The sequence below is a fragment of the Bos indicus genome, chromosome 8 (assembly GCF_029378745.1).
Source record: "Bos indicus isolate NIAB-ARS_2022 breed Sahiwal x Tharparkar chromosome 8, NIAB-ARS_B.indTharparkar_mat_pri_1.0, whole genome shotgun sequence".
Lineage (NCBI taxonomy): Eukaryota > Metazoa > Chordata > Mammalia > Artiodactyla > Bovidae > Bos > Bos indicus.
This window is the reverse complement of record NC_091767.1, coordinates 70,719,204-70,744,533: the sequence shown is the minus strand read 5'-3', so window position 1 is coordinate 70,744,533 and position 25,330 is coordinate 70,719,204.

Here is a 25,330-nt window from a genome sequence, read left to right as displayed (position 1 = left end):
CTTCCCACATCAGGGATCGAACCAGTGTCTCCTAAAGGGGATTCTTTACCACCAAGCCACCAGGGAAGTCCCTAACACAGCATTTTAAAGCAACTATATTCCAGTTTAAAGAAAAAGTTTTAAATTTTACATAAGAAAGAACACACACAGTTTTAACCCAAGACAGAAAAAATAAAAAATTCCCCTTTGTACACTCACTAGCCCCTTAGACTATGACTGCTTCTCTGGCCCCTTGGTCTCTGTATCTCCCTGAAAATGTCATTTTCATTCAGGGCACAGGCAAGCAACACCTTGGAACTGGAATCACAAGTATTGAAAATAGGTTTAAAATTAAATATATCAATAATGCATCTTTTATCCACCTGCACTTAAATCTTCATTAAGTCCCACAAGCAGAGAGTCTTATGCACCTGAGTACCTGAGAGAATTGATGGTTTTCTTTCCTCCCACCTCCTTCAAGGAAATAACAGCTTAAAGAGTAAGGTGCCTGCTCCAGGTAAAACATATCATAATTCCAAAGTTTGCTCTAATCCTTTAAGTACATTGTACACACAGGTGGGGCCTCCCGTTGCGTGTTCATGTCATGAGATTTAACTCTCTGTATAAATCCACAGCCATCCTCCCCTCTCCTGAAAGGCTCTCAAATTACAAGAACTCTTGCAGTAAATGAACAGATGAGGATAATTTTTTAACCATTAAAAGTAATCCAGGAAATTAGAGAAAAATCTCTCCCCTCGAAAGTTCCCCACCTCCTTGTCACTTTCCTAATTTACCTTCAAAACTCTGCTAACCTCACCCCCGTCTTCCAGCGTCTCACCTTAGCGAGTCTGTGGAATTTGGAATTTCTTTTCAATCTGTCTCTCAAGTTATTTTATGTACAGATTTTTAGAGTCACTGGAACTTTGTCACTGGAAGTCCCACTGGTCCTCCCCAGGCCTCCGTAGGAAAGCCATAGCCTCCAGTGCGTGGGTGCTCAGTCCTTCAGTCGTGTCCAACTCTTTTCGATCCCATGGACTATAGCCCACCAGGCTCCTCTGTCCATGGGATTCTCCAGGCAAGAATGCTGGAGTGGGTTGCCATGCCCTCCTCCAGGGGATCTTCCCAACCCAGGGGTCGAACCCACATCTCTTGCATCTCCTGTATTGGAAGGCAGATTACCACTCAGCCACCTGGGAAGCCCTATAGCTTCCAGAAAGGGAAATAAATATCAAAGATATACATCTGAAAAATTTTTTCCTTCTAACTACAAAGCAAGTCATTTTTCTGGCATGATGTTAATACCTTATGTCTTTTTTTAAGTACCTTTTAAAATTTCTTAATTGGAGAATAATTGCTTTACAATGTTGTGTTGGTTTCTCCTCTGCAACAGGAATCAGCTACATATATACATATAACCCCTCCCTCTGGAACCTCCCTCCCACCCGTCTAGGTTGTCACAGAGCACCAAGCTGAGCTCCCTGTGCTATATAGCAGCTTCGCGCTGGCTGTCAGCTTTACATGTGTAAGTAATACCTCGCGTCTTAAAGCTGACCTCTGAGGGAATGGTGGCCATGAAGAGAAAGTCACAGTTTGAGTGCCCTGGGTGGGAGAGCTGCAGGCAGTAGTTCCGTTGAGGCGAGCGCAGGAAATTCTCCTGCCTGTGAGGAAGTGAGTATGACATGGCTGAGGACTCGGAGAAGCTGACCCCTAAGGCAGGTTATGACTGAGTCCTCACCTGATACTTTAAGAAGCCCCAAAGCCCACATGTCCCAGGTGAAGAAAAGGATGGGCACTCGTATCCCAGCATCAGCCACCTCCTGAAAGTGGCAGTAACCTTGGGCGATCCAGTGCCTTTCCGGGTGAGGTGCTGGCCCCTGAGGGATACGCTGTGGGTCATCACCATTGATATTCCTGGCAGCTGTGGGGCTGTGACTCCCCTGTATTGGAGCCTGGAGCACCACAGGATTCACTGTGAGACATCTGACCGCGGCCTTGGTCACTCTCAGGGCCACAGTTACCACCATCTTTGCAATGAGGAAATAGGAGTCGAGAGGGTGAGACTAGGCTCAGAGCCCCAGGCTCTGCTTGGAGACACCCAGACTCTGCCCCACCCACAGCCATCACCAATGTGTCACCAGGCCTGGTTTGTCAAAGCCAAGAGTTATTTACTGTCCAAGAAAAGGGTCAGGAATGATAGTCCTGGAACGTGAGGAGCTCCGAGTTTAGCCATAGACTTGGCCTTCGTGCAAACTTTCCCAGACAGTCTAGCTTGTCAAAAGTCAGCAAGGGAAAGCAAAACCCTGGTCTCCCGTCGTGTGTCCTTCTCTGACCTGTACAAAGGCTCCAGACACAGCCTGGACTTACTTCCTGAGCTTTACTTGGGGCCTGATGCGGGGTTTAGGAGAGATCTAGCATACAGATCTGGGTTGGGAGCCCTGTGCAGCCCCGTCTAACTGGACCATCTTTACCTGTTTCCAGCCAATTCAGTGATGGGCACAGTCCTTGACACGGAGGTGTTGGGGCAGAGAGGAAGGGGTGACAGCCAGAGGAAAGTTCCATTTTCTCCTTGGAACATTTAAAGGATAGTCATGGATTGTTTTAAGCCTAAAAATCCATGTTGGTAAACAATAAATGCTGGAGAGGGTGTGGAGAAAAGGGAGCCCTCTTGCACTGTCGGTGGGAATGCAAATTGGCACAGTCACTATAGAGAACAGTGTGGAGATTCCTTAAAAACCTAGGGCTAAAATGACGCTATGACACAACCACTCCAGTACTGGGCATGTGCCCTGAGGAAATCATAATTGAAAAAGACGTATGTACTCCAATGTTCATTGCAGCACTTTTCAGTCTCACGGGTGCCAGGACAAGAGAGAGCTACCCGGAGAAGCCAGCCAGGAAGGGAGGAGTTAGGAGTGCGGCTTGATCGGTTTTGTTTGTTTTGTTTGCTTATTGTTTTTACAGAGAACAGATGTTCAGTTTTTCTTACACTCTCTTCTCAAGCCTCCTCCTCTTAAACCTTCTGACATCTTCACAAGGCTCTCTGGGGACTTCCCTGGTAATTCAGTGGTTAAGACTCTGAGCTTTCACTGCAGGGGGCACATGTTTGATCCTCTATTGGGCAAGTTCCATGTGCCCCACAGTGCAGCCAAAAATAAAGAAAAAAACCCTCGAGAGAGTTAAGTCCCCTACATATGAATGAGTTCCATTCTGAGAGCAAGTTTGTGAGTCCAGTTTATTTAAGTCCAACAAAGTTAGCTTAGGTACCCAATGAACACAATGGGCTCTATAGTACAGTACTGTAATAGGTTTTTATAATATTTTTCAAACAAATAATGCATAAAAACATACACAAAAAATTAAGAAAACATAGTTCATCATACAGTCTACACCTTGAAAACTACAGTAATACAGATATGTCACCACCGCTTTTACACTTGCTTCCAGATATCCTGGGCTTGAAATAAAGACACTCGATGACTATACTCTATAAAGTATTGTAAGTACGAAGTACACAAAAGCACAGTCACTTGTCTACACATGACAGTGTACACCAGACACTCGAACTAACTTAGGTGATTGGACATGCTAACATGTGTTCACATCTTTGAAAGTTTACAACTTGAAGATTCATATATACGGGACTTAACAGTAATCCAGGAAAACCCAGATCATTCTATTTAATCCCTTACTCAAAATTGAAAGGATCCAGGACTTCTTAAGGGGTCCAGTGGTTAAGAATTTGCCTGCCAATGCAGGGGACATGGGTTCAAGCCCTCGCTGGGAAGATCCCACATGCTGCAGAACATCAAAACCCATGCACCACAACTACTGATCCCGAGCTCTAGAACCCATGAGCCGCAACTACTGAGACCAGGTGCCACAGCTATTGAAGCCCACGTGCCCTGGAGCCTGTGCTCCACAGCGAGAGAAGCCACTGCAATGAGGAGTCTACACACTGCCACTAGAGAGTAACCTCAGCTCGCCGCAACCAGAGAAAATCCACACAGCAACCAAGACACAGTGCAGCCAAAATTAATTTTAGAAAATCCTGAAAGGACTCAAATTTTCTGGATATTTGGCTACCCTGGTAATCCAGAAGCATTTATTACCCCCTCTCCAACTCGGAAGAGACTGACAACACACTCGGACTACCCTGGAAGACAGGAAAGACTACTCTTCCCCCCACTCCTGTGGAGCAGTTTTTACCTGGAAATACTTAGTTTGTGCACCACTGGGAACAGTGGGTGTCATTTAACATCTGTCAGTCACTGTCATGCTTCCGTGACAACACATTTTTCAGGACTAAGTCCTGTCTTAACAGTGACATAATTTTTACACCTCTTCCTGCCAAATCAGTAACATTAAACTTTTTACAAAAGGGTGTGTGCAGAGATGGATAAGGTGGCTAAGATTCACAGGGTGAGGAAGGCACTATGCCTTGTGACAGCACAATTAAAAAAAAACTTTTTATATTGGATTACAGTTGATTAGTGGGCTTCTCTGGTAGCTCAGCTGGTAAAGAATTCACCTGCAATTCAGGAGACCCCAGTTCGATTCCTGGGTTGGGAAGTTCCCCTGGAGAAGGGATAGGTTACCCACTCCAGCATTCTTGGGCTTCCCTGGTGGTTCAGACGGTAAAGAATCTGCCTGCAGTGTGGGAGGCCTGGGTTCAACCCCTGGGTTGGGAAGATTCCCTGGAGGAGGGCATGATAACCCTCCTCAGTAATCCTGCTTGGAGAATCCCCATGGATAGAGGAGCCTGGCGGACTACAGTCCGTGGGGTCACAAAGAGTCAGACACAACTAAGTGACACAACTAAGTCACAACTGAGTGACTAAGCACAGCAGTTGATGAACACGTTGTGTTCATTTCAGGTGTACAGCAAAGTGAATCAGTTACACATATACACATTCTTGTTTGTTCATTTGCTCAGTTTTGTTTGACTGTTTGTGACCCCATGGACTGTAGACCCCCCAGGCTCCCCTGTCCAAGGGATTTCCCAGGCAAGAATACTGGAGTAGGTTGCCATTTCCCTTCTCCAGGGGATCTTCCCAACTTAGGGATCAAATTGCATCTCCTGCATTGGCAGGTGGATTCTTTACCACTGAGCCACCTGGGAAGCCCATCCCTATATCTATTCTTTTGCGAAGTCTTTTCCAATTTAGGTTGTTACATAGTATTGACCAGAGAGTTCCCTGAGCTATATGGTAGGTCTTTGTTAGTTGCAAAGACTTGGCGTCAGAACTCCAACTCAAAACTAGAAAAGCTTAAACTTGATCTAAATGACAACTGAAAACAAAATTGATAAAAATGATTTGGCTCTGCTGAGCTCTTTTATGGAAAAGAATGCGGGGAATATTCACAGCACGAACTTGGAGGATGGGGAAGAAATATCTCTCTCTCACGAAAAAGTTTGGAATCTCCCCCTCAATCCATGCTGAGAGCTTGTTGATACTGAGATTCTTGACAACCTCCCCGCCCTTCAAGGAAGATCTGACTCATCAGAGGTGAACACGTGCGAACACGTGCGGGTCCCATGCCTTGCACAGTGAGGTGAGGAACGGGTACTGGGAGGCTTGCCACAGCACCTGCACACAAGGAGATGCTGATTTAGCTTTAGCAGAGACTCAGTTAGAAGGTCCACGTCTCCTTCCTGTGACAAGAACCGACAAAACAAAGATACAAGAGTGAGAAGCTTCTGAACTGAAGAAGGGAGGTGCTTCTGGAGGGTGCAGGCTTTTCTCTTGAGAAGCTCTTTCCCTTCATGAAATGTACAAACTGAAAGAGTGAATTGATGATGGAAGCTTAGGACAACAGTCCCAGGGTCTTTGGCATTGCTGTGCAGCTGCTAAGTTGTGTTCGACTCTTTGCGACCCCATGGGCTGCAGCATGCCAGGCTCCCCTGTCCTTCACCAGCTCTAAGAGTTTGCTCAAACTCATGTCCGTTGAGTCGATGATGCTAAAGATGTTAACAACATTTCTTTGAAATGTATATAAACCCTTTTGAAGACTAGACAAGCCTTTTGTCAATATTATGATTCAAGAATGTCTTTGTCAAGAACCTGGTAGCCATCTCTTTGAAACGAAGTATGAAGGATCCAGCACCCCTATCTCCAAGTGTGTGTCACTGGGTAAGAACCTCCTTCTAAGCTGCAGAACTACCTCCTATCATAAAGATAGGAGAAGCTTGTTATTCCTCTTGCAACAGGTAGGAAGGGGAAGGGGATGACCATTAAAAGCAGTTCATAGGGTCAAATGATTTATTTCTCTGGAATTTAAATCTTGCTTATCTGATTAATGGGTAGACAATACCCTCCATAAATGTGGAAATAGCATTAAGAGATTCCATTGAAAGGAGCTCTTTCAATAGAGAAAGGGAAAAGAGCAGGGCGAGGAGGGATGGTGTGAGTGAGGAAATACACAAGCAAGGTAGGATAGTACAGATGGCAAAGTTCTGCAGCCTCCTGTTTCCAGAATCCTGGCTCCAGAAATGCTATTTGGACCTGGACTTAAATCATGTGCCCTCTTACTGGGCTATTGCCTATTTTTGCTCGCAATCAGTTCAAGTGCATGTGACAAGCAATGGCAGGGAAGGAGGGATAACAGAGTGGGAAGCCACAGGAAACGGACTGGATGGGTAGTTTTCCACAGCCTGCAGAAGCATCTGTGTGTACATGTGAGCATGGCTCCTGATCGACCCCTGAGTGCAGAGATGGCTCCCGGTCCTGGCAATTAGGTTTTATTACAGAGATAGATTGGGGATATGTCAACTTTGGCATCAGGAAGGAAAAAAAGCTGGACTGGGATCTGAGGAAAGGTGTTTTCACTACAATCCAAATGGGTTTTATAAAAGCCTGTGTAGGCACACGCCCCAGAGTTGCAGACTGGGTCTTCGTACAAATAGGGGAAGTTTCCCACACAGAGGAACAGAGTGGTAGAGACTGAGGCACACGCTGCAACAGGAGGCCATGGGAAAGAACCTAGGAGAGCTAGCCGACCATAAACCCTTAAAACCAGAATGAATTTGATCTTGGATAGCAACCAAAACCATATCCTGCCCTGAATAATGGGGTGAAGCATCTTTCTTTACTCTGTGCTGAGCTGAATGAAGTTTAGCACTGATCAAACAGATGTCTGTTGAATGAAGGTCTAAATGAATGAGTCCAGACCTCACCTGCAGCTCTAGGTTTGGTTCTGAGCCCCATATTTGGAGGTAAACTGTAGCAAGTTCAGAGAAGTACAACTGGAATAGGCAAGGATTTGAAACAGAGGGGTCAGAGAAGAGAAGAGACATTTTAGACTTTTCCTGTGTCCTCCTAGTGGAGTCATCAAGGTGACATAGTACTCAGAACAGCAATGTCTGAAAAATCATTGGGCTGATGGAGGTTCCCTGTCACGGGGAGGTGACAGCTATTTGGTGAGGAGGTCTTAAGGAGGATAGACATGCATGTTGCAACTTTAAATCTTTGCCAGCCCTCTGGTTCTATAATTCTAAGGAGAGGTGTGCGTGCATGCTAAGTTGATCCAGTCATGTCTAACTCTTTGCGACCCCATGGACTGTATAGCCTTCCAGGCTCCTCTGTCCATGGGATTCTCCAGGCAAGAATACTGGAGTGGGTTGCCATGCCCTTCTCCAGGGGATTTTCCCAATCAGGGATTTAACTCATGTCTCTTAAGTCTCCTGCATTGGTTGGTAGATTCTTTACCACTAGTGCCATCTGGGAAGCCCCATAGGAAGAGGTATTGGGTTCTAACCCATTTATCACCTACAAACTGTGAGATGCAGGGAAATTTCCACAGCTCCTCCGAGTTTCAGCTGCTCCTTTGTCAAATGGATCAATTAACCCTTATGGCGGTGAACTGAATCAATTCAGCTTTCCAGGTCCCATGTCTGATTCATAAGGGAAACCAAGTTTGTAATTTCAGGAGCAATGGAGGCATGTGGATTAATTGATACCTGCTGATTGATATCTGAAATCCCACCCTTAGAGATTCATTCTTGAACCCTAAGAGTTCCATCTCCAGCTAAAATATAAATAATCTTAGGAAAAGAAGTGAATTAAACTTCAATCATTTATCCCCTGATATTAATGTTTATTTTTTTAAATATACTGACTTGTTTAATAATTCAAATTTAATACCAAGCCAAACTTAAAGAACCCAAAAGGTAGCTCTAGAATCTTCTTCACTCTTCCTAGAGTCACCCTATTATTCAAAACTTACGATGCATGCCCCTCACTCATTAGGGTAGCTGGTGAGATCTATGTGTGTGCATGCTAAGTTGATTCAGTCGTGCCTGACTCTTTGTGACCCTAAGGACCATAGCCTGCCAGGTTCCTCTGTCCATGGGGATTCTCCAGGCAAGAACACTGGAGTGGGTTGCCATGCCCTCCTCCAGGGGATCTTCCCAACCCAGGGATCAAAGCCCACATATCTCATGTCTCCTGCATTGGCAGGTGGGTTCTTTATCACTAGTGTTACCTGGGAAGCCTGTGTTAGTGGGATCTATAGCAGCTTCTAAAACCAAAGTATCTTCAGGGAACCACTCAGAAGTCTGGAATAAATTTATTAATTTCAATAGAGACAGCTTGTGGTACTGAAAATGGATCCCTATAAAAGAGAGGGGAAAGAATGCTGAAGGTTTAGAAAGAAAAAAAAAATTCTATTTCTAAATTGCATCTAAGTTTAGTCCTGACCATACTGATTGCTTTATTGCTCTGTCTTATGTTTAGGGCTTAAATGATTGCATTCTTTTCATAGAAGCCTTTTGACTTTAGACCTCAGAGCCTGTATATTGCTGCCTGGGAAATGGATGTCCAGAAAGGGGTAACAGTAAAAAGACGGATGACGATTTCCCTCCATGGTACCATTCTTGTTTCCTTCCCTCACTCAGAAATCAGTTACTCAGCAAATACAGAGAGCAAAAATATCTTTGTATTTATTTTTATTTTAATTTTTAACCAAAAAATTCTAAGCTCTTTACCTAAATCAATAATTGATTGGGTTTCTCTCAGTGCAGCATGGCATAGTAAGAACAACATGGATTTTAGCTTTAGGACTGACCTGGAACACTGGTTGTACCTTTATATTAGCTATCTCACCTTTGGCAAGTTATTTGACCTTGTTGGAACTCAGATTCTTCCTCTTTAAATGGAGGCAATAATGCCTTTTTACAGGGTTATTCTAAGCATTAAGTGAGATAACTCAGCATATATTAGGTCATCAAGAATTGTTAGCTCAGGGACTTCCCTGGTGGTCTGGTGGTTAAGACTTTGCCTTCCAGTTCAGGAATGTGAGTTCAAACCCTGGTTGGGAAATTAAAATCCCACATGCCCCAAAAAACTAAAATATAAAACAGAAAAAATATTATAAAAAATTCAATAAAGACTTAAAAAAAGAGATTTGTCAGCTCATTTTCTTCTTTTTGAAAAAATTGTCCAAATTTTACCCAAATGTATAAATAAAATTTGCATACTATAATTATATGCAATGGTCACTTAACTTATCTTACATATGCTTTTCCATGAAGTGACATAGCAAATACTATCTGCCTTTTCATTTTTGTGGCCCTTTTTAAAAATAATTTTTAAAATTTATTTACTTTATTTTTGGCTGTGCTGGGTCTTCATTGCTGCTCAGGCTTTCTCTAGCTGCAGCACACAGGCTTCTCATTGCAGTGGTTTCTCTTGTTAGGGAGCACATGGGCTTAGTTGTCCCATAACATGTGGGATCTTTCCAGATCGGGGATCAAACATGTGTCCCCTGCACTGGAAGGCAGTGGCTCAGATGGTAAAGAATCCACCTGCAATGCAGGAGACCTGGGTTTGATCCTTGGGTTGAGAAGATCCCCAGGAGAAGGGAACAGCTACCCACTCCAGTATTCTTGCCTGGAGAATCCCATGGACAGAGAAGCCTGGCAGGCTACAGTCCATGGGGTCCATGGAGTCCATGGAGTCAGACATGACTGAGTGACTTTCACTTCAATGTATAACCACTGTATTATTGGACATTGGAGTTACAGATAGAGAGATTGAAAGACAGATGATATGTAGATAGGTAGATAAGATTTCAAAACAGGCATGGGGAGAAGCAGACCAAAGTTACCACGAAGGGAACTGAATATGATTCTCCAACAGGTAGTAATTTCTCCTGGTCTGAGCTATAACTCTGTGGGATTCCAAATGGGGTCTTTCCCACAGGAGAGAGACTGTGTTCCCTGAGTTTACATCATTTGAGGTAAAGGTCTAGTGCCCAGGGCTGCTTGCTTCCATGCCCAAAGCTGGACTGTACAAATACAGACGAAGAAAATAAATCAACAAAAATAGCCAAGAGGCATTTCTAAACATATCCAGCTGCAAAAATTTATGGCTATTAGCTCTTGGAAAAGGTCATTTCAGATAAGACAACTATTTATACAGAAAACAAAAGTGAAACATATATTGATTGGTTTTCAGTTGACTATCTTCAGTCCTGGGAGACATAGTAAGTGGGAAAAAGCCTACCTAACTACTTCACTGTCTGCCAGCACCTCATTCACCAATGTCCTCCAAAATCTGGACTCAGAGAGGGGGGTACTTCTGAAAAAACTAAAGTTCAGTGTTTTATGATCATGTGCATCATTTTTTTTCTCCAGTATTATTTTATTTATGTATTTTTTTATTGGTGGATAATTGTTTTACAGTGTTGTGGTGATCTCTGTTATACATCAATGCTAATCAGCCGTAATTATATATATCCCTTCTCTCTTGAGCCTTCCCTCCCTCCCCATCCTCCAGTATTATTTTATGAAACAGAGGCAAGGATCTAAAGACATAAACATTCTTGACTTGGTCAAGTTCTCTTCCAAGGCCAAGTTAGGATCTTTAAGTACTATAGGGAGGTGGTCCACTGTAGAAATTCCTGTAGCAGAGAAAAAAAGACTTTCTCTTCACATTGATCCAGTAAACCTACTGCTCAAAAGTTGTGTGACTGTGGGAAAACTATTCATTCCCTTTACCTTAACTTCTTCATCTGTAAGACAGTCCCTAACTTTTCTTCCAGCTCTGTCAGTCTATATTCAATGACTTCTCTTCCATTTTTGAAGCTCTTAGGCCTTTCCTACTGCCATATGTTTGAATGCATTAAAACATAAAAATAAAGCTTGCATATGACTTGTCATGGACTTCCCTGGTGGCTCAAATGGTGAGGAATCTGCCTGCAATGCAGGAGACCTGGGTTTGATCCCTGGGTCAGGAAGATCCCCTGGAGAAGGGAATGGCAACCCACTCCAGTATTCTTGCCCAGAGAATTCCATGGACAGAGGAGTGTGGCAGACTGGGCCTATAGTTCAAAGAGTCGGACATGACTGAGCCACTAACACTTTCACTTTTAACTTTCATAGGATGTCATACAAGCAGATTCTCAGTAATTTGTCACAATGTCCAGTTTAATGTAGGTTGAGTTAAATTTATACAATCTAAAGAAAAGATTCCCTTTACATGATTGTTGATGGAGTCAAAGAAAAAATACTATTAGAGTAGTTTGAGAATTATAAAGGAGCCTTTATTGTAATATGTATAATGCCGATGCTAGCTTAGCTGGGGTCTCCTGGCCCCTTGAGAGCTGCATAGGCTTAGCTTAAACTTCCATTCCTGCCCAATCAAAATCCTGACATTCAGTAAGATGGTTACCAATTTCTAGGTGGATTCATCTTATTTTCAATTTCCACATTTGCTATCTCTGTTCTTCACTGCAGAAGCAAAACTTGAATTCCTAAAACAAAACAGAGCTTTTCACTCAAAGTATTCATAAGTGTGGTCAGCTTCACTAAAAATGAGGTGATGAGAGACAAAAATAGGTGTTACACCATAGCAACGTGAAGATTTTCAAATTACCCCATGGACTATACAGTCCATAGAATTCTCCAGGCCAGTATACTGGAGTGGGTAACTGTTCCCTTCTCCCGGGGATCTTCCTAAACCAGGGATCAAACCCAGGTCCCCTGCATTGCAGGTGGATTTTTTACCAGCTGAGCCACCAGGAAAGCTCAAGAATACTAGAGTGGGTAGCCTGTCCCTTCTTCAGCAGATCTTCCCTACCCAGGGATCGAATCAGGGTCCCCAGGTGGGTTCTTTACCAGCTGAGCTACAGGGAAGCCCAACTTAACACTGAAAGTCCCTAATCTTAAATTGTGGAATTTCTACTGCTTGCTTCATCGAATGTGGACCTCCTTTAAACGAATTCCTTTTTCCTTTCTCTTTCTTTCCCTCTTTCTGGACCGTCTCCCTGAGAACAGAGAGAGTGCTCTCCCTGTTTCAATCTCAGCACATTGTCACCACTTCTGTTGTTTTGTCTCATGCCTTCTATATTTTCCCAAACAATGCACATTTTTCTCCAAGAATAATTCTGGTGCCTAGTACTAATAATAATCCATTTGCATTACATACAAAATTTATAGTGTTGAGAATGTCTCAGAAGGAAAATTTAAGACAACTTAAAAAAAAAAAGAATCTTTTCAAGCAATATTAAAATGGCCTTAGCTGTACCCTGGGGTAGACAAACAGTTAACAATTAACTTAGAACTTGTGATTATTTAAGGCTCTGAGCTAGGACGCAAAGAGTCAAAGAGGTTTGAAACACAACAGGAAGGCAAAATACCCAGAAGAGCCGACACGATACTGATCAAGAACAAAGTTGAAGGATTGACTCTACTTGACCTCAAGACTTACTGGTCGTGATGATTTAGTCCTTAAGTCATGTCCAGCTCTTTTGACCCCATGGACTACAGCCTACCAGGCTCCACTGTCCATGAGATTTCCCAGGCAAGAATATTGGAGTGGGTTGCCACTTCCTTCTCCAGGGGATCTTCTCAATACACAGAAGGAACCTGAGACTCTTGCTTCTGCATTGCAGGTGGATTCTTTACCACTGAACCACCAGGGAAGCCAAGAAATAGACCCCCACAAATATAACCAACTAATCTTTGACAAAGAAGCATCAAAGGAAATTCAGTGCAGAAAGGATAGTCTTTTCAATAATGATACTGTAACAATTAGACATCCATATGCAAAACAAAAGAGCATCTAGGCACAGACTTACACTTTTCACAAAAAATTAACTCAAAACTGATTATAGACCTAAATATAAAATGCGATACTAACAACTTCCAAAGAAACATAGGAGAAAAGCTATGTGACCCTGGGTTTGCAATAAGATTTTATTTTTCTAAGAATGATTGCTTTATTTTTATAATTTATGTTTTGGCTGTGCTGCGTCCTTCTTTCATTGTGTGGGCTTTTCTCGAGTAGCACTGGATGGGGGCTGCTTTTTGTTGTGGTCCGTGGGCTTCTCATTGCAGTGGCTTCTCTCGTTGCAGAGCATGGACTCTAGGCACTCAGCCTTCAGTAGTCGTGGTTCCCAGGCTCTAGAGCTGGGAACTCAGGTTCAGTAGTTGTGGCACCTGGGCTTGGTTGCTTCACAGCATGTGGGGTCTTCCCAGATCAGGGATCAAACCCATGTCTTCACCATTGGCAGGGAGATTCTTTACCACTGAGCCACCAGGGAAACCCTAAAATCAATTTTATTGTTGTCATTCTAAGATTCTCTAATGGATTTGCTTTCATTCATTGAGCAAACATAGATTAAATATCTTCTACTGTTTGGGTGCTGTGTTAGACATTTAATCTGCATTCATTCATCCATGACATTTTAGCAGGTTTGAGGTAGCAGGTGTAGCCCATGGCCATGAAACAGCACAAAGCTAAGTGGAGCACAAGGGAAAGGACCCGCACTTTGCCCTTGTTACTGTGCTTCCAACCAGCTGTGCCAGCCAGGCAGACCCAGGAGATTCTGGAAGTACTTCAGCTATATACACTCTTTGAAGGGTTCTTACTGGACTCTGAGTGTTTGGGAAAGAAAACCAAGCAATCAGCTCTGGTTTGGTCCTTAAACTAAGACAAAACAGCAAAAGAAGGTGGGAGCCATGGGCTCCCAGGAAATGTTACATTTACAAGGCCCCAGCACCTCCCACGGACTCAGAGATGCCCACTACCCCATCAGAGCAAAGTAGCAAAGAACAGACAATGCAATCTGTCATCCCTGGCGAAGGACCTTGGCAGGGCTGTGCTCCACTTTCAACACACTTGTGCCTCCTTTGAAAAAGTGCAGCGCCTGTTAAGAGCTCTAAGCTCCCACGCACCCAGGTCCTTTTAATGCTGGACTGTTCTCCAGCTTGACAGAACAGTAACAGAGTAACAAACACAACTGCTAACCTCAGCTCTTCAGGGGAGCAAGGGTTCCAGCTGACAGGATCAATCCAGCAACTGCTACTGTTTTGCTATTTTCAAACCAGCTCCTGCAGCAGATGGTCAAGCAGAAGGGCTCTCTGCTGCCCTCTTCTCCCCCTAAAAAGTAATTTCCCAGGACAGGGAACCTCCCCTGGGCACTGGGAAAGAAGCGCGGGCTCTCTGCATAGTTCACATCTGATTTCCTCTGCTCTTGCGTTCAGAACATCGCACCTGAAGGGGGAAACCAAGTGATGCTGATCCTGTCTGGGAGATTTTAGCTCAAATATTTTCATGGCGCTACATGCCCAAGGTCTAAATTGAATAGGAGCCCATGGTCAAAAGGAAAAGACAGTAGAAGATGAGATGGTTGAATGACATCGCCGACTTAATGGGCATGAATTTGAGCAAACTCCAGGAGATGGCAAAGGACAGGGAGGCCTGGTGTGCTGCAATCCATGCGGTCGCAAAGAGTCAGACATGACTGAGCGACTGAATAACAACCACCATGGGTACTTAGATTTGAGATTTATATAGAGAGAGAGAGGAAAGGGAGACGTGAGAAACAAATTTGGAGGTTTATGGTTTGCTTGGGGAAATACAAATATTCTGAGAGCTCTTACTTTCCCTTCAGAGCAAATGCCAACATGAAGTCCTCAGATGCAGAAGAACCAGGAAAACAAAGCTACGTGCTCTAGGAGGAACGGGTTGACTCCTCCACTCTTTGTCAGCTTCTTCTTGGTAAGGTCAGTACAAGGAGAAATCAACTACTGAATATAAGGTAACAATCTACAAAACTGGTCTTCCAAACAACTCTCTGTTAGTATCAGAATGTTATTTATAATCTTCCTTCCAGACTTGAAATGCAGCAGCCAAAGCAATGTTAGCACTGTGAGGGCTTTGTGGGGATGGTTTCTTTGTAGTAATATTGCCACATACTAGGAGGGGAGGAGGCCCCATAGGAGTTTCATAGAAGAGCTCTGTCCTGGAGTGGAGTCTGGGGTGTTCCATCCGGCTCCATACTACTCCCTTATCATTAAGTTCTTCAGCCAACGCCCTTTCTCCTGACTTAGGTTTCAACTCCAACCCAAGTACCTATGGAACTTTTCATCTACACCAACAGAAAACAAATTCTTGGGCTCTGCTCTTCTGAAATTTTAAGGAATTGATGTGAATACTGAGTGTCTAGCTTTTAAAGACATTAATCCCAAGGTAGCCTGATACTAATAATTAGAATTTAGAAGATCATTTTATATTATTTATCTTCATATAAATTACTGTTTTAAGCCTCCCAGTTTCTATGAAAAAGTCACTTCCCACATGGCGCTAGTGGTAAAGAACCTGCCTGGCAATGCAGGAGGTATAACAGATGAAGGTTTGATCCCTGGATCAGGAAGATCCCCTGGAGGAGGAAATGGCAACCCACTCCAGTATTCTTCCCTGGAGAATCCCATGGACAGAGGAGCCTGGTGGACTATGATCCATGGGCTTGCAAAGAGTCGGACACAACTGAAGCAACTGAGCACGCATATACTTAATGAGATGCTATTATCATCATTATTATCATTATTATTACTATTTAACAGAGAAAGAAACTGAGGCTTAGTGGAGCTGAGACTTGACTAGAGTTACACAGCAAATCAAGGTTGAGGCCAAGCATGAAATTCTGAGTTTCTGACTCTGAGTATATCAAGTAACTATATACAGAAAACCCAACCTGTGCCTTTGTGAAAATGATACCAAAGCTTTATAACAGAATGCCCTTTGCTCCTTTTCCAAAATATCTGCTTTCTTAACTAAGTGTATTCCAAGCTGATGACCATGTGTTAGGGATACTGCACAGGAGATTCCTGCACTGGACAGAATACAGCTTAAGCAATTAAGTCTCTTCTAACTATAGGACTCTGCAACACCATGTAAACTGACAAGCAGCACAAAGTAAAGCACTGAGCACTCCCCATTATTAGGAATCCATCTGGTTATTTGAGAAGTGGTTCTGAATTTGTTTCGGCTCAGAGGGTAAAGTGTCTGCCTGCAATGCAGGAGACCTGGGTTCGATCCCTGGGTCAGGAAGATCCCCTGGAGAAGGAAATGGCAACTCATTCCAGTTCTCTTGCCTGGAAAATCCCACGGACAGAGAAGCCTGGTAGACTACAGTCCATGGGATCACAGAGTCGGACACAACTGAGCGACTTCACTTCACTTCTTCTGAATTTGTGGTTACAGGATTTGAGATTTACAGCAGCATTTCAAAACAACCAAGAATCCACTGTTGTGAACCAACCAGTCTGTACACTGAAGAAATAATGTTTCCTGACTGCGTGGATGCCATTGCTATTAATGGGCTTCCCTGCTGGCTCAGAAGGTAAAGAATTTGCCTGCAATACAAGAGACTTGGGCTTGATCCCTGGGTGGGGAAGATCCCCCAGAGCAGGGAATGGCAATTCACGCCAGTATTTTTACCTGGAGAATTCCATGGACTGAGGAGCTTGTCAGGCTACATTGTGAACCAATCAGTCTGTACACTGAAGAAATAATTTTTCTTGATCATGTAGATGTCATTGTTATTAATAATACAAATTTATTAAAAATTTGAGTGAAAAACAAAAAATCACATGAACATCTTAATAAATGCAGAAAAGGCATTTTTAAAAAATCAACACCGTTTCACGATAAAAACACTGAACAACTAGGAATAGAAGGGAACTTCCTCAACCTGATAAGAGGCATGAGTAAAAAACACAGAGCTAAGACCACACTTATGGTGAAAGAGTGAATGCTTTTCCATTAAGATCAAGAATAAGACAAAGATATCTGTTCTTACTACTTCTATTCAACATTGCACTGGGGGTCCCACACAGGACATCAAGGTAAAAAAAAGAAATAAAAGTTGTCCAGTTTGGAAAGAAATATTAATATAACTATCTCTATTGTGAATAATATTATCTTATATATAGAAAAGTCTAAGGGATACACTAAAAAGTATTAAAACTAATAAATTCATCAATGTTGCAGGAAACAAAATCAATATATAAAAATCAATTGTATTTCTATATGCTTACAATGAACAATCCAAAAAACAAAATTTCAGAGACAATTCCATTACCATAACATCAAAAAGAATTAAAATACTAAGGAATAAATTTAACAAAGGAAGGGCAAATTTATACTCTGAAAACTTTAAGACATTGTTGAAAGAAATTAAAGGAAATTTAAATAAATAGAGAAACAGAAGATTTAACATTGTTAGGATGGCAATGCTTCCCAAATTAATCTACAGATTTAATGCAATCCCTATAAGAATCCTATCTGACTCTTTGTAGAAAATGGCAGGCTGATTCCAAAATTCATATGGAATTGCAAGAGACAATCAAGAGCCAAAACAGTCTTGAAAGAGAGAACAAAGTAGGAAGACTCACACTTCTCAATTTCAAAACTCACTACAAAGCAATGTAATTAAGACAATATGCTACTGGCATGAAAATAGACACATAAACCAATAGAACGGAATTGAGAGTCCAGAAATCAATCTATACATCTCTGCTCCACTGATTTTTGACAAGAGTACCAAGACCATTCAATGAGCAAAGAACAGTCTTTTCAACAATTGGTGCTGGACAACTGAATAGCCCCATGCAAAAGAATGAAATCAGACCCTTATTCATAAACATAATTAATACAAAATGGAGCAAAAATATAATGTAAGAACTAAAGCTATAACATTCTTTTTTTTTTTTTTTTTTTTTTTTTGCCCGAGACCGGCACTGCGGACCCGGCCTCACCGAGGCGTTGAGAGGCGCAGGGACCGGACCGGACCGGGTCTGGCTACATCAGGCCAGGCGGGAAACTGATGCGAACTTCTATAACATTCTTAAAAGAAAACATAAGGAGAACTCTTCATGATCTTGAATTTAGCATGGAGTTCTTAGATATGACACACAAAAAACACAAGCAACAAAGAAAAAAGTAGATATATTGGGCCTCGTCAAAAATAAAAGCTTTTGTGCTTCACAGGACAACATCAAGAAGGTGAAAATGCAATTCACATAATAGGAGGAAATATGTGAAAATCATATATAAAAGACTTTTATCCAGACGATTAAGGAATTCTTATGATTCAGTAATAAAAAGACGAAACCCTAATTTTTTAAGTAGGCAAAAGATCTATTAACAAATAGACTTGTCAATGGAAGGTATAAAACCAGACAATAAACGACCTCCTTAGTCATCAGGAGAATATAAATCGAAACTACAATGTAATCTCTTCATATCCACTCTGTGTATGTCAGTTAGTTGCTCAGTCTTGTCCGACTCTTTGTGCTGCCATGGACTATAACCCCCCAGGCTCCTCTGCCCATGGGATTTCCCAGGCAAGAATACTGAAGTGGATTGCCATTTCCTCCTCCAGGGAATCTTCCCATCCCAGGGGTCAACCTGCATCTCCTGCATCTCCTGCATTTGCAGGTGGAGTCTTTACCACTGAACTGCCTGGGAGGCCCTCAGATAATAATAAATGTTGACAAAAATGTGGAAAAACCAGAACCCTCACTCTCTGCTGGTGGGAAACTAAAATGGCGCAGACACTTTCTATAGCAATCTGACAGTTCCTCAAATGATTAAACACAACATTACTATATGATCCAACAATTCTATTCCTAGTTGTATACCCAAGAGAAATGAAAGCAAATGTCCAAACAAAAACTTATTCACAAATGTTTCCAGAAGTATTGTTAATAATAGCCAAAACATGGAAACAACCCAAATGTCCATCAGCTGATGAAACTAAAAACAAAGTGTGACATGTCCATCAATGTGCCATCATTATACAACCATAAAAAGGAAAGGAAGTACTGATATATTCTGTAACATGGATGAATATTAAAGACATTATGTTAATTGAAGGAAACCAATCACAAACTATCTATTATATTATTCTACTCACATGAAATATTGAGAACAGAGAAACCTATAGAGACAAAAAGTAGGTTAGTGGTTGCCCAGGCCTGGGGAAAACAATGGGGAGATGAAAGAGTGATGACTAAAGGGTATGGGATTTCTTTTTGAGGTGATGAAAGTGTTCTAAAATTGACTGTGGTTACAGTTACATGTTATCTGTGAGTATAATAAAAAGACACTGAATTTTTTTTTTTAAGTTTTTTTTATGTGGACCATTTTTAAAGTCTTTATTGAATTTGTTACCATATTGCCTCTTTTTTTTATGTTTTGTTTTTTTGACCAGTAGGTTTGTGGGATCTTAGCTCCCCGACCAGGCCTGGAACCCACACACTCTGCATTGGAAGGTGAAGTCTTAACCACTGGACCACCAGGAAAGTCCCTAAATTTTGTACTTTAAATTGGCAAATCATATAGTGTGTGGAACTGCACTCAATATGCTGGCAAATTTGGAAAACTCAGCAGTGGCCACAGGACTGGAAAAGGTCAGTTTTCATTCCAATCCCAAAGAAAGGCAATGCCAAAGAATGCTCAAACTACCACACAATTGCACTCATCTCACACACTAGTAAAGTAATGCTCAAAATTCTCCAAGCCAGGCTTCAGCAATACTTGAACCGTGAACTTCCTGATGTCCCAGCTGGTTTTAGAAAAGGCAGAGGAACCAGAGATCAAATTGCCAACATCCGCTGGATCATGGAAAAAGCAAGAGAGTTCCAGAAAAACATCTATTTCTGCTTTATTGACTATGCCAAAGCCTTTGACTGTGTGGATCACAATAAACTGTGGAAAATTCTGAAAGAGATGGGAATACCAGACCACCTGATCTGCCTCTTGAGAAATTTGTATACAGGTCAGGAAGCAACAGTTAGAACTGGACATGGAACAACAGACTGGTTCCAAATAGGAAAAGGAGTTCGTCAAGGCTGTATATTGTCACCCAGTTTATTTAACTTATATGCAGAATACGTCATGAGAAACGCTGGACTGGAAGAAACACAAGCTGGAATCAAGATTGCCGGGAGAAATATCAATAACCTCAGATATGCAGATGACACCACCCTTATGGCAGAAAGTGAGGAGGAACTAAAGAGCCTCTTGATGAAAGTGAAAGAGGAGAGTGAAAAAGTTGGCTTAAAGCTCAACATTCAGAAAACGAAGATCATGGCATCCGGTCCCACCACTTCATGGGAAATAGATGGGGAAACAGTGGAAACAGTGTCAGACTTTATTTTTCTGGGCTCCAAAATCACTACAGATGGTGACTGCAGCCATGAAATTAGAAGACGCTTACTCCTTAGAAGGAAAGTTATGACCAACCTAGATAGCATATTCAAAAGCAGAGACATTACTTTGCTAACAAAGGTCCATCTAGTCAAGGCTATGGTTTTTCCTGTGGTCATGTATGGATGTGAGAGTTGGACTGTGAAGAAGGCTGAGTGCCGAAGAATTGATGCTTTTAAACTGTGGTATTGGAGGAGACTCTTGAGAGTCCCTTGGACTGCAAGGAGATCCAACCAGTCCACTCTAAAGGAGATCAGCCCTGGGATTACTTTGGAAGGAATGATGCTAAAGCTGAAACTCCAGTACTTTGGCCACCTCATGCAAAGAGTTGACTCACTGGAAAAGACTCTGATCCTGGGAGGGATTGGGGGCAAGAGGAGAAGGGGACGACAGAGGATGAGATGGCTGGATGGCATCACTGACTCGATGGACGTGAGTCTGGGTGAACTCTGGGAGTTGGTGACGGACAGGGAGGCCTGGCGTGCTGCGATTCATGGGGTCACAAAGAGTCGGACACGACTGAGCAACTGATCTGATAGTGTGTGCATTATATCTCAGTAAAGCTGTTAAAAAAGAAACAAACTTGAGTAGCCTTTGTTTTATGTATTTCCTCAATTTATAGATCTTAAAATATACCCATCATATGAGGATCCATCCACGGAATTTTTAAATATTGAAAGGGAATTTTTTCCTTAAAGTCATAAAATAATTGATAAATATAACCTTATCAAATTTTAAACATCTGCTGATCAAAAGACTTTATCAAGAAATGAAAAGACAAGCTACACACTGAGAGACGATATTTGCAATACATATATCTCACAAAGGACACATACCTAAAATATATAGACTTCACAACTTATATAAGAAGGCAACTCAATTTAAAAAGGCAAAAATGTGAACGGACAGTTCACAAAGATGTTAAGCAAATGGCCAACAAACTCATAAAAAGATGCTCAACATTACTTGTTGTCATCAGATAAATGCAAATTGTAACCTCTGCAACCCCACTAGTGTTGGTGAGGATGTGGAATAATAAGAATTCCCTTGGCGAGAATGTAAAATGGTACAATTACTGTGGAAAATTTGGTGGTTTCTTATAAAGTCAAATAATATACACATCATATGATGCAGCAATTCCACTCTTAGGTATCTAGACAAAATACATGAAAATATATGTTTAACCCATAGACTTGTATATCAAAGTTCATAGCAGCTTTATTCATAATAGGAAATAAAGGAGAAAAACCCAGAAGTCCATTAATAGAAAAATGGATAAATAAATGGGGTACAGCCACACAATGGAGAGTATTCAGCCTTAGAAAGGAAAGAATTACAGTTGCTTCATGTAACAACATGGATGAATCTCAAAAACATCACACCAAGCGAAATAAATCAGACGCAAAAGAGTACATGCTACATATCAACTTCTAGAAAAGGTAAGTCTAAACTATTAAATGACAAAAATCAGACCATTTCTTGTCTAAGGCTAGAGGTGATGGAGAAGGCAATGGCACCCCACTGCAATACTCTTGCCTGGAAAATCCCATGGACGGAGGAGCCTGGTCGGCTGCAGACCATGGGGTCTCGAAGAGTCGGACACGACTGAGCGACTTCACTTTCACTTTTCCCTTTCATGCATTGGAGAAGGAAATGGCAACCCACTCCAGTGTTCTTGCCTGGAGAATCCCAGGGACGGGGGAGCCTAGTGGGCTGCTGTCTATGGGGTCGCACAGAGTTGGACATGACTGAAGCGACTTAGCAGCAGCAGCAGCAGAGGTGATGGTAGAGTGGCTAAGAAGGAGCACAAGGGAACTTCATGAGGCTTTAGAAAGGTCTATATTGTAGCAGTCTGGTTACATGATTGGATTAATTGTCAATACTTACTGAACTGCAGGAGAACCAGGTTCAATCCCTGGCTTGGGAATATCCCCTGGAGAAAGAAATGGCTACCCACTCTAGTATTCTTGCCTGGAGAATTCTACAGACAGAGGAACCTGGTGGGCTACAGTTCATGGGGTCACAAAGAATTGGATATGACTGAGCGAAGATGCATCATTGAACTGTAAATTTTAAATTGGTACTTTTAATGGGGAGGATGGATGAATAAGTGGAGCCAGAAGATTTTTAGGGCAATGAAGCTACTCTGTATGCTGCCATAATGGTAGTTACATGTCATTATACATTTGCCCAAACCAATAGAATGTCCATCACCAAGAAAAAAAAAGAGAAGTCGCTCAGTCATGTTCAGCTCTTTGAAACCCTATGGACTGTAGCCTACCAGGCTCCTCTGTCCATGGGATTTTCCAGGCAAGAGTACTGGAGTGGGTTGCCATTTCCTTCTCCAGGGGATCTTCCCGACCCAAGGATCAAACCCAGGCCTCCCACATTACAGGCAGACGCTTTAGTTTCTGAGCCACCAGAGAAACCCTCACCAAGAGTTGATCCTAACATAAAGTATGGACATTGAGTAACAGTGATATGTCAATGGAGGTTCATTGATTGTAACATGCACACTCTGGTGGGGGATGTTCACAGTGGAAGAGGCTATGCATGAGTGTGGACAAGGGGTATATAAGAACTCTGTACTTCACACGCAATTTTGCTGTGAATTTAAAACTGCTCTAAAAATTAGTCTACTAAAATTTTTAATGGGTACTTCTTATTGTATGCAAAGTATAATTCAATACAGTTGACCATTTGAACAGCTGGTAAGTGCATAGGAATCCACCTGCCAATGTAGGGGACACCAGTTTGATCCCTGGTCCAGAAAGATTCCACGTGTCAAAGATTAATTCAGCCCATATATCTTAACTATTGAGCCTCTGCTCAATAAGCCTGCAAGCCACAATTACTGAAGCCTGCATGCCTAGAGCTCTTGCTCCACAAGAGAAGCCACTGCAATGAAAAGCCTGCTCACAGCAATGAAAAGTAGCACCCGTTCACCACAACTAGAGAAAGACCATGTAGAGCAATGAAAATCCAGCACAGTCAAAAATAAGTAATTAATAAAATTCAACTGAGTAAATTTAAAAAATAAATAAAGCACTTTTTTTACTCCAAAATATTGATTTTCATTACTTTAGACCAGGAGTCGACAACCTACATGGACCATGGAGGCAAATCCAGCCTGCCATGTGCATGATCTTTAGGCTAAGAATGGTTTAACCGGTTTTAGATAGCTGAAAAATATCAAAAGAAGAACACAGTATAAGTACATATAAAATGTATGTGAAGTTCAAATATTAAGGTTTTACTGGAACAAAGCCACATTGACTGCTTTCTCACTTCAAATTGAATTATTTGATGAGTTGCAAGACACCATATGGCTCAGAAGGCCCAAAATATTTACTGTCCAGTCCATTCCAGAGAGAACTCTGCTGATTCCTGTCTAAACAATCACCTGCTCTCAATAATACCATCCCTTGGCTTGGTTCAAGGAGGCAAGGATTATTCACGGTTGCCCTTTTGAAAAAATAACAATGGTGCAACATTTAGTGAGAAGAGCAACCAAGGTAAACAAACTGAATGTGCTGAGGGCTTGCCTGTTGGAACTTATGGGTGTTCTTGAGAGTTCTTTTACCCTTGGGAGAAACAGTGGTCAGGCTTTAGGCTGAATTCCATTAACAAAACATCCCCCCCACTGCCTACTGCAAAGCCCACCAGATGGGGCAGCCAACTGCACATAGAATACAAACTCGTGGTTACCCAAGGCAAAAGGTGTGTGTGTTCCCTGGGTGGGAAGAAGGACCACTGAAGTTAACGTGGTCCCTCTTGGGCGCACAGTTCCTAACCACTCTCCTTTTCTTTCAAACTACTGTTCTCTTGGCTCTGAGAGCACTTCGGAAACATAACAAGCCACAAGACTTCATACAGGTCTTCTGGGTCAGCTCATACCTTCAGAAGGGACTCTGTCTTTCCCCATCTGCTCTGCTGTCTCCATGCACAAGCAGCAAGAGCCAGAACTTGCTTTCTTTCCTCTTTCCCCCTTTCACCTTGACCTGAGTCGCCAGGGCCCGAGCCTGCCCCAAGAGGCTTCAAAAGTCAGAAGAAAATTGTGTCATGTTGCTATCTGATTCTTTACTTCCATGATATTCTTATTTAACGGAAATCATGTTAAATGAACTTCCAGAGAAGTTTAAAGGGGAAAAATAATCAAAACACACAGCCTTAGTCTCTGGTAAAGACTGAGAAAAGACTGAGCAATAACTGCCTCTTTGATATATTCATGTGGTTGCCCGTTCATTACCTACACTGGAATCTGAGATTTTTCTTTCTTTCTTTCTTTCTTTCTTTCTTTCTTACGGTGACTATCTCACTTCAGAAGCAAACTCTGTGTATCAAGCACGAGGGCACTGATTCAATTCTTCCCCGGGTTTATGTCTCTAAATGTACCCAGTTTTACAGCCAAAGAAATGCTGCCTGCTCCAGCCAACAAGATTAAAACCAGAAGCCTCAACCCTGAAAGTTTCTTCTGAGTAGATGACACATCTCCTCCCCCTAAGGACATCTGCCTCCTATGAACACACACGAAGAACAATTCAGGGAGGTAAGTGGATCATTTCCTTTGGCAAGGAAGGAAAAACGACAAAAGGCCAAACATCTTTGTATGCATTCTGATGAAAAGGTGACTTAATACTGTATTTACCTAATAAAATCTTTCTCCAAGTGGACGCATTGAGATAGAGTGTCTTATTTGCCCAGCAGACCTGGGACATTGAAAGCATAAGCCACGGTACATATAAACCCTTTTTCAAAGGAACATGGGAAAGGAAGACTTTAACAAGAATGAAGACAAGCCCAAACAGAGAAATTACTAGGAATAGTACGCTATTGGTTAAAACCATGAGTTG